Source organism: Glycine max, chromosome 6, assembly GCF_000004515.6.
Source record: "Glycine max cultivar Williams 82 chromosome 6, Glycine_max_v4.0, whole genome shotgun sequence".
Lineage (NCBI taxonomy): Eukaryota > Viridiplantae > Streptophyta > Magnoliopsida > Fabales > Fabaceae > Glycine > Glycine max.
Window position 1 is genome coordinate 18,217,875 of NC_038242.2, and position 13,300 is coordinate 18,231,174.

A 13,300-nucleotide genomic window follows, 5' to 3' on the forward strand; every position below is an offset into this window, starting at 1 on the left:
TGACAGTTGTCAGCGATGACATTTTCTTTAAATCATCAATATTATATTATTAGTCAGTAACCCGTGCATACGCACGAGTTACTCGATTAACCAAACTTCAAAGGTTGATGTTCATGTGAATTTGAAACCCGTGCATACGCACGAGTTACTCGATTAACCAAACTTCAATGGGATTACTTGATTTAGGGACTTCAAAGGTTGATGTTTATGCGAATTTAAAATCTGTGCATACGCATAGAATACTTGATTAAGGAAACTTGATGTTCATGCAAAACAATTGTTTCAGATGACAAACTTAACAAACTATATTAAGATGAATCTCATAAGGCTCAAACATAGTAAACAAAATAAATGTTTAAAACTAAAAGGGTTAAAAAGTAAAAAGAAAGTGTAATTAAATATAGAATTGAAATTTCAAATAAGTCAAATAATTTTTTTATAAATATATGATAGCATGTCAATTATAATATAAATTACTCTATATTTACATTTTTCAGGTCACATAACAATTGTTAATTTACACTTAAACACTGAATTTCAAACACCTCAACAATGACCACAGTATTTCCTCTAATTACCTGCAATAAAAGAGAAAAATTATCAATTTCAAATCCATGTTCATGTTCTATTAACTACACTGTCTTACCAACTTAAATTTAAAAGACAATGCAAAAGAATAGGTCTCACCACCATTCCTATGGGATTTTTCTCATTGTCATTCACTTCACCACCAAAAAATTCAAGTGAAAGATGGGAGGAACGCTAATGTCTTAAAATCCCGTGAAAAAACATGAAACAAACAATAATAACTAAATAATAATGATAACACATAATAATAATAATAATAATAATAATAATAATAATAATAATAATAATGAAATAAATTAATTAATTAAATACAAAAAGAGAAAGTAAGGAAAATTTCTACTTTTTATTGCACTAGCAACGTGATTTGTCTCTCGTGTGAATCTCAGTATTAAAGTTGGTAGAGTATTTTCAATTATAATAAATAAGAAATTCAGAGTATAATTTGTTTTCACTCATAAATATAAAGAGAAATAACTAAAATACACAGAAAATAAAAAATATATTATGTACATAAAAATGTAGGAAGCAATCAGCAAGATAAAAATAAAAAAAATATTAATTAACTGAAAAAGAAAAAGGTGATTTAAAAAATAAAACATAAAAAAGGATATATAATAAGTTGAAAAGTTAATAAGATAAAAAAATAAACACACTTGCTAAAGTTAAATCAACAACACATAATAATAATAATAATAATAATAATAATAATAATAATAATAATAAAATAAATTAATTAATTAATTAAATACAAAAAGAGAAAGTAAGGAAAATTTCTAATTTTCATTGTATTATCGACGTGATTTGTCTCCTGTGTGAATCTCAGCATTAAAGTTGATAGAGTATTTTCAATTACAATAAATAAAAGAATTCAGAGTATAATTTGTTTTCACCCATAAATATAAAGAGAAATAACTAAAATACACAGAAAATCAGAAATATATTATGTAAATAAAAATGCAGGAAGCAATCAACAAGATAAAAATAGAAACATTATTAATTAACTGAAAAAGAAAAAGGTGACTAACCCTTTATTCTTTTTATATAAAAATTTTCAAACCCCACCAGAAAAAGAAAAACTACTTGACATATCCTATTTTATACATCCAGTTTACCAAAACATGGGTTTTCAATTTAATTATAACCCATTAAGTATCGTAATCAAGTGACACAGGCATCCTCTTGATGATTTCATTTTCATCCAGAAAAGGGAAAACTACATTGCAATATGAAACTCTCTTTCACTCTCAGAGATCAAATTAACTTATATATGATCAATACAACATATATTGTAAAATAGCAATTATATATAATATTTTGTTTATTTCTTATTTCGCTGATCTTACTATTACACCCTTCATCCACAATTTCTGTAATTTGGTCAAAGGTGACGCACGGTAGACAACAAGTTATCAAACCTGCATTATTGATAATTACGAATTAATCATTGAATCATGTAAGAAATCAATTTTAATTTTTTATTGAATTGTATCGTACTAATTATGTAGCAAAAAAAATGTACAACTTAGGAGCGAGAGATGATGTTTCTATTTCGTCAATGTCTCGGAGCTACATATATTATATTATATCGATCATATAAATACATATAGATATAGATTTTACATGTCTTGAGGTCTTCTCCACAGCCACAAAATTTTCCCTTGTCAATATATTTATACCTACCCAACAGATTGGATAATTATTCTTAAAGAAAGAAATGAAAGAAAAGAAGCACTATTAATTAATGAAATAAGACAAAATGAAAGTTTGTTAGAGAAAAGAATATATATAGACAACAATAGGATATTGTAAAGTGGCTGGAAAAAGGCCAATTCTTATTCTCTGACATTAAGCCAAATAGATAATAAATAATGCATTGTGAATGTGAAATGCAGGAAAAATAGCATGTCTGATAAAATTCTTACTTTCTTTCCCACCCATTATTTTTTATTGATCGAACTATAAACTGGTTGTGTGTTTCAAGCTGTTTATTTTTTATTATCTTGTTAGAAAATTAGACTAAGGTTTCAAATCAATCGAACTATGACTATTTTTTTTTTTTTATTAATGCAATCTGTTTTCAAAATATTACATGAGACATTTATATTGAAGCTAGAGAAATTAAATGATTTCTATGATTCTATTCCTCCATTCTCTTGTTCTCCAAAAGAGGGACAACGGCGAGTATGATTCTGAGTCATCATAGACTTCACACTCTTCCTTTGCTTGCTCTTGGCTTTTCCCCCAAATAACAGCATAAAAACCAATAACCGCTATGGCTGCTCCAAGCACACTGTACATAAACAAAACCATACTTACATAATTGTATTCCTTCTAAGATTAAAGTATTTTTAAGTTGCATTCACACACATGCAAACAAAAGGTCCCCCTTTCATAATTGTAGTCCTTAGACTAAAGTATTTTTTAAATTGCATTCATTCACACGAAAACAAAATGCTCTCATTAATAAAATCATAAGTCCATAAGTTGACACACCTCCAATTTTTCTTATGATTGAGACATGAAAGAAACGTATACCTTCCAAGATAGATAGAGCCACCAAGAAAGCCAATTCCCATGATGACTGCAAAGATGATTCCAATTGGCTTAAACATTGCAACATAGAGAGGGCCCTTCTTGCTCATGACCCATATATGAACAATAATTCGAAGGGATACACCAAAAATTGCCTACATTCAGAAGCAGATCAAGTTAATCGAAATTCAGAGTAAGAAATAGAAGACTCATGCTGATATAGGAAATAGTATCACTATTTATTCTTACTTGCAATGCAATAGCTATCAAATTCACATCAAATCCTAATCTCAAAGCTTTTGGATCCGTTACCGAAATCAGTCAAGGTGGGATAGATAGAAAAAAGAAGTGGCAACCTTATTGTCTCCTGCATTAAAAACAAAAGAGAAAAGAAAAAAGAAGCAAGTGAAACAATGGAACAATTTTGAAACATAAAGAAATTACTTAATTGCTGGTAATTTTAATTAAAAAAAAATATCACCTTTGAAATCTTACATATGTTGGTAGCATCTATTATATCTTATTGTATATGTTGTATATGTTCTCGTATAAGGCTCAGAGATACCCGAGACGCAAAGCAACAAAGATCTTTATGGATTCCATCAGCCATCCTCTAACGTGAAAGAAACCGTGCATAACCAATATATCCAACTAAAACATGGAAGAATGTGCAGAACCTATATATCAAAATGAATAAAGAAGAAGAAGAAAAATATAGCAGCAATACAAATAAATCAATGATATAAACAGTGTTTGAGTAGGTGACATAAACTATACAGGAATGAGAACCGAATGAGGACCAATCCATATACAGAATCTGCACATACTAATCTAAAAGCTATAATTGTTTGAAGGGTGCGTGAGAAAATTCCTTGCTTTTTAACTAAGGCAAAAATTTCACAGCATCATTCGACCTCGTTTTCAAACTGAAAGACTAATTTAACCACTTACAAACACAAACCAAATTACACATCAATTTTTTGTCGGATAAGAGGTAAATTATATATCTAAGTTTAAATTTGTGTGTAAACTTATGGGTATTAATTACTATCTATCTATAAATTCAATTGTATAAATATTATCAGCAATGCTATGTAACACGAAAGTTTTCTGCACAAACACTATAAGAAAACAAAAGCTGAAATGTGATTGGTTGAGTTTAGATGAACAATTTTGTAATCAAATCCTTTGACACAAATTAACGGTGGGGAGCAGTGGTAAAACATTTCGTGCTAGAACGAATTCGTACTGATAAACATTTTCCAAATATTATATAGTGAGATATAATGGAACTTTGGAAATTAATGATAGCAAGCTAAGATTTAGTGAAACTTACCATGGCAGAGAGAGGTGAGAAATACATAACAATGTTTAAGCATGCTCCCATAACACCAACACCACCACCATGAGCTTCTCTTTGCAATGCTAATTGAGTACCACGAGCTTCTCTTTGCAATGCTAATTGAGTAGTAACTACTGCTACTGTCGAAATTGCCACATCCAAAATCACAGCCAAAATGACAGTTCTACCCTGAAATCAGATTCAAATTAATCTATCACCACTTAACAATAAACTGGATTTTGTAAGGTGAATTAATTAGAAATTGGCTTATATAGTTATAATATAATTAATTCATTAATATAGTACATATTGATTTTCTCTGCTAATAAAACTAAGAATATTAATGATTAACATTTGTTGTTAAAAAATAGAAATATATACTACACACCCTTATCCCTTTTGGAGCATATATGAGAAATAGAATAACATAGATTGTCTCCACCACAATGCCAAAGCCATCGACAGTAGCCACGAGGTACTCTCTAGCCTTTATGATTCCATAGTAAGTCCATAAGGAACAATTAAGCAATGTGCAAATGTAAGGAAGGCTTGAGAAATCTTCCGTAGATCCGTGCTTCTTTATTTTCCAAAACGTAGGTCTGCATCCTTTTGTTTAATTTATGTATCATCCAGTAGCAATAAATATGAGATATATTATAATCTAGAATGCAAATTAAGCAATGAAAAGTGAACTCTGCAATATTAGTTGATAGACTATTTACTAATAAACAAAAATTTGTATTTTGAATATTTGTTTATTATCACCTACATGATGTGCTGGTGCTTCCAAATGATAGAATAAGTGTGGAAGTTTCTGGTGGGGTCGAACCAGAGATAGAACATGTATTTGAAGACAGGGATAAATCATGTTCTTCCATGAATAATCAATGCTAAAGCAACCTAAAAGAAGAAGAAAAAACATACACACATACAAAAAAGTCTACAGTATCACTTTATTAGCTCATATGAAGAAGGAAATAAACTAATACACTACTAAAAAAACTATTTTCTACGACATTGTATTTACGACGGTCTTTAAAGAACCGCCTTTATTGTATATTAATGACATTTAGGTAAATATCATGAATATTTTAAAGACAGTCATCCTGAAACCGTGTTTGAATACTTGAAAACAAGGACGTTTTCCTAAAACCACGTTGTTATTTTTATTTTCTCACTTTCTCTCTCTTCTCTTTTATCGGGTAGTGTAGTGACTCTTTCTCTCATTCTGTCGTTCCTGCTTCTTCGTCTCCTCAACTTCTTCTCTCGTGCTGAGGGAGCTCACGCGTGGCAGCTCAACTTCTTCATCGTGTCAGTCTCTTTGTCTTTTTCTTCTCACACTCACGCCTCAAACCTCACTCTCTTTGATCCGCTTGCGGTAGCGTGAGAGAGATAGAGGCAATGGCATATAGCCTGAGCTGGCCATCACCCACATCTAGGTTTTTTCATTCATTATCTTGCCCCTCACATTCGACCCCACAACCGCTGTTTCATATTCTGCCTTCAAATCTTTCTCACCAACCAATTACAAAGGTACTCTCTCTCTCTCTCTGTATATGATACTGATTTCTACCTCCGTAATCTGATGCTAGTCCTTTTATACGGTCTCTATGTATCTCGATGTGTACATGCATGAAATAAATTGAAAAAAATGAACTTGTTTGACCTATAATTCATTCACACATAAATTTCTCAACAATTCTTTGTACCCAAAAAAAAATTCTGGGTTGTCTTTTATTATTTTGATTCATAACTTGATCTATCTGTAATCTATTATTTATTTTGGGTGAATGAGTGAATTTTGGTTGATAAGCTCTTCAAACTTTGCTTTGAATTCGTTCAGAGATCTCGTTGATAGGAAAAGTTGATATGGTTTTGTTTGAATCTTCTCACCAATTCATAACCCCTTATTTTTTTTTTGGGGTCCTAGGCTGTTTTCTGGATTTCTTGGTGGTTGTTTTTGAAAGTGGTTTTGTGGGTTTTTTTTCTTTTTTTCCCTCGTGCCTTCTTGCCCTGACCCACTTTCACTGATTATTCATGTGCTTGTCGTTTGCTATGTTGTTTTTGGGGTAAAATATGGCCGTGACTGTGAGCAATCTTAAGCCTTTTTTTTTCCTTTGTATCTTACAAGGATTTTCTTTCTTCTGGAGTTCTCTGGATCTTTCATTTCTGGATACTTTCTCTCTCATTAACTTTGTTAGTTTCAAATTTATTGGTGAATTGGTGGGATTGTTTTGTTTGCTTTAGTTCTGTGGTGTTTAGTAGTATCCAAACTTTTTGAATCCTTCTTTTACCCCTTTTCATTGTTGTTTTTATGTTTTTTTAACCTTCCAAACTTTTACATACAAAAAACAAAACTTCTTGTTTTACCCTTCTACAGTTTGAACTTCTTCACGATTGTTTTGATGTTTTCATTCCAAAGAAAAATAAACTTACATGGTCTGGTTTTCACTGCAGCATATCATTGAAATCCTTTTGGGATTGGAACTTGATATGATCATTTGTAGTTAGCGTGTTTGGATTTTAAGAAGCTAAACCAACTGGTAGTAGCTAGCGTGTTTGGATCTTATATTTTCTCTTAGTTAAAATGCTAATGTGAGAACAAAAATTCAAAAGAATTTATTTACCTTCTAAATGAACTTGAACTCTTGCCTTCCTTGGGAATATTTGTTTTCCAAGTTCTTTTCTGCATATAAGTAGATTTAAAAGAATGAAATATAGGTAAAAGAAATTCTCATTCCCGTTGGGTCCCTTGATTCTCTCAGGTGCCCTGCATGCAGGAATTATAAGGTATATTGTTTGCTAAAAATGATAATTATTTTTTGGGCTTTTTTTAATGAACATTTAAACTAATAACTATTATCTCACTGAAATTTTAATGCAGCCTCACTACGTGGGAGAGAGCACACTTGACCCTCTTAAGTAAGTAGTGTTTCAACTTTCAACCAATTTCAAGTGTTTAAGAGTGTGCGCATGATAGCAACTTTAAGAAAATATATTATGTTATTGATATTTGTTATAATTAGTGTTGAGATATAATTCTGATATGATTGTTTCCTTATTTACATTAGGATTGTTTCCTTATTTATGTTGTTGATTTAGTTTTCTAGTTACTATTTTTTATTTAATTGATTAATATTTAGCTTGATTATTATTATCCCTACAATTAAGGGATTAGATTATTACTGTAATTAAACATTGGTTATTATAAATAAACAGCCAAGGGGACATTCATGTCCTTTACTGCATACTTGATCACTTTGGCTCTAGGTAGAGCCAAGGTAAGAAAATATGTATATTCTTATATTATTAAGTCTTTTATTACTCTTTTCCTTCTAAAATTATGTTATTAAGATATTTTATACATGTCAAGAAAAATCATAAATAAATAAAAAATTAATAACTAATAATTTTATAAAATTATTCTTATATTTTCGTTAATTCAATTATAAATTTTATCATCTATCATTAATATTATAAGGATAGAAGTAAAAAAAATATTTTGTTATCTGTCATGTTCTTTGTGAGACAACTGCATATTAGTCAGCACTATCAGTGGCGATATTGGCTATTTCCACTGTTAGTTTTTGGTCTCCTAGTCAAAGAATAATTAATCTTTCTACTCCTGCTGAAGTTGGGGGATGCTCCTGCTGAAGTTCCAGAAAAGAAAGCCAAAGAAAAATATATAGCACCTCACTTGAGAGCTCGTGCTGGCAATGAACCTGAAGAACATACTCAAATTCGAATACGTGTGCGAGGTAGGGAGGAGGGGCTTGTTTTAACTTTTTCATTTCTAACTTTATATCATTGATTTTTTTTTCTTTCTACTTGAACTTGTTTCTTCAGGCCTTCTTAACAGGCTTTCTGAATCTAATGTTGAGTCAATTACTGGGGAATTGTCCTTGATCTTTCAGGTATGTCACTCATAGTCTTGCAAATGAATGCTTGTTTTATATCTTGTAACAAAATTTATATGCTTTTGTTTTGAAATGGATAAAAGGAGAGGTGAGAAAGAGGATGAAAATGATTCTAGGAAGGGTTAAAAATTATCCTTTTATTCCTGCTATTGCACTTAAATTTTTGTAATTGAAAAGAGATTTTCTTTTTAAATTATCTGTGAGGCCATGCCCATTTCTAAAGATTACTCTTATAGAAGGAATTTGTTGTAGTTTGCCTTGTCAAATTTGAATTAGTTAGGAAGTAAAGTACAAAGATCTTTTGCTAATTCCAGCATGGAGGTTAAAGTCACTTCAGGGCATAGATTGATAACTTTCATGAATTAGAACCAGATTGGTAGATTTTTTTTTTATTGAATTGAATCATCTTGGTTATCTTCTCCACAAAAAGAATGAGTGATCATTGTAAAATCATTTGTGCTGCTACTCTCTCCCTACTGGTTATGCTTTAAATTGAATCATATAGGATATTGGGAACTGCTGGTGCAACGATTGTTCAAAGGAGTTACTATTCCAACTACTTGATTTGTGGACTCAACATACATATTATATGCCTACTTTCATTTTCTCAGATCTTGACTGAGGAAGTCTTGGCATCATGTTCTAGTGGTCCTCGTGGCAATCAACAGTTAAGGATTTTTGCCTTACTATTTTACTCTTACCTCCCTCAGTGATCTTGCTAAATCCTTGATTTTTTTTGTTTTTTGTATTGGAGGCAATTTGTTGAGCTCTATTTTGGTTTTAGGGGAATGTCAGAAAATAAATGAAGATATTATTATTGTCAAGATTGAGCTCTATTCTGTGTAGTTTAGAATAATTAATCTTGCGTGTCAAGATTGAGATCATTGTTATTATTGTAAACATTGTGTAGGGATTCAGAAAGTATTATTTGATCTTTGGATATGGCAAATTCTTCCTCCTTGATCTTGTGTTAAAAATAATTAAAAATAATATTCAATTTAAAGACGGTGCTTACATCAGCACCGTCTTTGAAAGTTGCTCACTTTCAAAGACGGTGTTTTTGGGACCCGTCGTTGAAATTTTTAAGCTTCGACGACATCACATTCAACGACGTTCGAAAAACGTCGTTGTATCCCCTATTTGACCGTCGTAGAATCGCTTTTTTCCAGTAGTGATAATTTGAATTAGTCTATTTTTCTTATAGTAAAAGCAAGGTAAATGAGTATACCAAAAAAAAAAGATAAGAAACATGATAATAGCACAAAACAATTTTTTAATTTGGAAAAAAATAGAAAATATATTGGAATATGGACAAAATTTAAATACAATAAAATTATTATTTTGTGATCAAAATTAGAGTTTTACTTCACTAATCTAATCGGTGTGTTGACATTTATTACGAACCTATATTACCCAAATTATCCAGGTAAAACTGTAATTTAGATTAAAAAAAAATACTGATGGGTCATCAACTTTTATAAGTTTATGTTGACATTTGTTAATTTATGTTGAGCAGGAACATGAGGAAGATGTTGCCCAAATAATACCTTAAAGCTTACACAGGAGAAAGAAACATGAGAATTGAGATGATGCTGCCTCCATCAAATTAACAAAGAACAGACAATATTTATATATGAAGCACCCCTTTTTGGGGCATTAATCAAGATTGGTCACCAACTTGGCAAAACCGTGAAAGAATGATCACCTATGACTCCAACAAAGAAACTTGCATCTGCCATGATATTTTGCAGACCAAGAAGCAATAAGGTTATTTTCCAAATGGGGTGGTTTCAAGACATTGTTGGGTTAATGAAAGGGTTTCATTTTTTATCTAGCAATCAAAATCTTAATCGAGGGTTGTGAGAGGATTTATCAGCATTGCATAACCACTGCATTGTCATATAAAAGTTTGCCTCGTCATACAGATGTCCATGGAATTAATAATGAAAATGAGATGCTCCCTATCAAACTTGGTAGAGAAGAATACTTATTCACATATAATAATTCCCCTTATCATTTCATTCACCCAGTATGCGTTCTGCCCAAATTCAGTTATTTTATTTTTCACATTTAGCATGGGGATCATTCTGATTTTAGTTTGATTTAGTCATTTATATTGAAAACAAACCTGAACAGCAGATATACTGATGGCCCCATCCATAACTCCAGGACGAATTCCTAGACCCTGAAACCAAATGACAAAGTGACAGAAAAACAGTAAGCCAAGGTGCATAGCATGGATGTCATTTTTATTTTGTCAATAATAAAGTGATCAAGATAGATTAGTTCAAACATAAAAACTCAAGTGTAAGTTTCCCTGCATATAGCAAAGCTTTTCACATAGAATTTTGCAAGCAATACCTTTCTCCATAAGTCAATACCTGCCTTTCTATATCCTCTGATGCAATCATCTGCAAAAGCAATGAGTTTTGAAACACATGACGTACTATATGAAATCAAACCAACCCAATTCCCCTTTCTAGATGTGACAAAGAAATCCATAATAGATCATAATATAGAAGGAAGCAAAGATGCAAGAGAGACACATTATTTTTAATTCAGGTGCGGAGGGAAGAGTAAATGAAAGAAATTCCATATCATTCAAACTACCAGTGAGAGTTAGAGAGAGCATACTCGGGACTCTAAATTCATTACAACTGCATACTCCGTGGATGTCTTGGCATGGTCAAGCTGTACCTGTGTAACTGTCATTGCAGGAAGCCTATATTTAATTTGGCACATACCAGGATTCACAGCAAGAGAAAAAAAGCAACCCAGATTAAACCTTGTCCCGGTGATGCAATTGCTATTAATTCTCTGGCTGCTAAATCCACAACTTTTGGCACAAAATCAGAGGCCTATATTGATGCATAAGAAAAAGCACTCAATTTTGATAAAAATAAATAAAGATTTGGTTAGAGGAATGAAATTGAAATTAAGGCAGATTAATAAAAATAAATAAAGATTTTAGGTATTAGATAATGTTTATCCATGTAGCACTATATATTAATGCTGCCTGAATTGTATATACTCAAGGAAATACATTTTATTTGGAAGTTGAAAACTACAAATGAACAACCTCTATTGCCATACACCCTCCTTGACCAAGATTTGGTTGCATTGGATGTGCTGCATCACCTCTGTATAATCATATGTTCTCATGTTTCTGATATGAGTGCAATCACTTCATCACACCAATTACCAAAGAGATCCAAAAGCCTATTCTTCTTACCTGCTGTAACTCAGACAAATGAATTTGTTTCAATTACAATAACAATTGATACACACAACAAAAGGTAAACATACCTTTTGGGAAAGGGTCACTTGAAGGGGGTTCCCCATGGAAAGCATACCACTGCATCTTGCCATGGCCAACATCTGAAGCAACAAAGTACTGGTTCAAGCCCAAGAACACCGATACCTTCATGTAATCACCAAAACAGAAACTTTAAATAGTAGAACAGTTTATAACATTGTCCCAACATTTTATTTGGGAATGAAGTACCCTACCTAACAGTATCAATATATGGGGGCACATAGCTTGTTAATCCACTATAGCATGTGAAACCCAAGTAATTTGCTTCTTGCCGCCCAAAGAGTTTTGAACGCACCTAAGAAAAAAAAAGAATAGATTGAATGGTAAAAGCAAGAAAAAGAAGAAACTCATTTGTTAATAAAGCTAGAAGGGAAGGATGGTATATTTTACTTCTGACCATATTCCATCTGCTCTTATTAAAATATCACCATCATGTTGCTCTCCATTTTCAAGGATCACTCTAACCTGATGTGAATGAAAAGATTATTCAAAATTGGAAAACCACTAACATAAGTCTTAATCAATCAGAAATTAGTTGTGCAGAGAAACTTAAACCTTGTTAGGTTCCTGAATAAAATATTAAGCATCAAATTTTGATGCTGCAAAAGAAAAATGAACAGTAAAACAATTTCCAACACAAACAACAAAGCCACAGACACCCTGATCCAAATAAAAATCACAAAAAACACAAAAAGATACTGTGAGGTGCAGAGCTTGCATGCAAATTCAGATAATTAAGAATTGAGGAAAATGCATAAAAACTCATAGACTTTCCCTTAAAAGTCTGAACAAAATAAAAAATATGAGTTTTAGAAAAAAAAACAACAATGAAGCATAAAAAAACACAAAAAATCAGACAAAAAACGGTGATGATCATGCTTTCTAGGCATTATAAATGAAGTAGTCGGTAAAAGACATTGATTCGTGTCAGTGAAGTATGAATACTCACAATCTGCAGCTTGACGGTTTTTCCTTCCAGCTCCACGATTCTGATTTTCTGAAAATAAAATAAAAATGAGTGTTGGGCCATAAATAGAAATAACAAAAGAGAAGAAGAGTGATAATTACGAAATCAACTCCAATAGTACTTACGTGGCTGTCGACCTAGGAGTCATCCTGAAACGAGATGAAGAAACAAAGGAACTGAACAAAAAGAGAGATTAGGAGAAGCAAATAAAGTGATGACTCCCAGTGAATCTGAGAAGCAAGCAAGATTTTCCAACGGAAGAGTCGCTGATTAGGAGAAGCTTGATCAGATAATCGTTGAAACCAAACCAAACCCCAAATTAAACTCGGAGGCTAAATTTATAGTCTAAAGCCAAGCACAGAAAGGGAAACTCGGTTGAGTGCAGGAACGACGGCGAGATAATGCATCGCTACCCAACCCATCCTCAAAGCCAAACCAAAATCGTAAAAAAAATAAAAATAGAATGAAGATGAGAAGAGAAACAAAACAGAAAATGCTCAGACTTTGTGTAAAGAAGAGAAGAGATGAAGAGAGAGAAAACATCTTAACGTGGCAGAAAAAAGGCAACACAGCAGGCAGGTGGCACAAATCAAAGCAACAGGTGGCACAAAACCAAAGCAAAGCTGGAGGGCTATAAA

The 13,300-nt window shown here is 31.9% G+C and overlaps 1 long non-coding RNA gene across 1 annotated transcript; it reads right to left on the reverse strand.

The window, feature by feature from the left end:
• Nucleotides 1–2,689: 2,689 nt before the first annotated feature.
• LOC102668642 (uncharacterized) lies at nt 2,690–13,096 on the reverse strand. Its single transcript, XR_005892073.1, has 16 exons — nt 12,788–13,096; nt 12,645–12,692; nt 12,093–12,160; nt 11,890–11,990; nt 11,686–11,800; nt 11,459–11,614; nt 11,165–11,237; nt 10,741–11,084; nt 10,508–10,564; nt 5,232–5,362; nt 4,851–5,068; nt 4,457–4,651; nt 3,686–3,797; nt 3,370–3,487; nt 3,124–3,275; nt 2,690–2,878 (listed from the first exon to the last, which is right to left on the reverse strand). It is a non-coding gene; the product is annotated as an uncharacterized lncRNA (long non-coding RNA).
• Nucleotides 13,097–13,300: the final 204 nt, after the last annotated feature.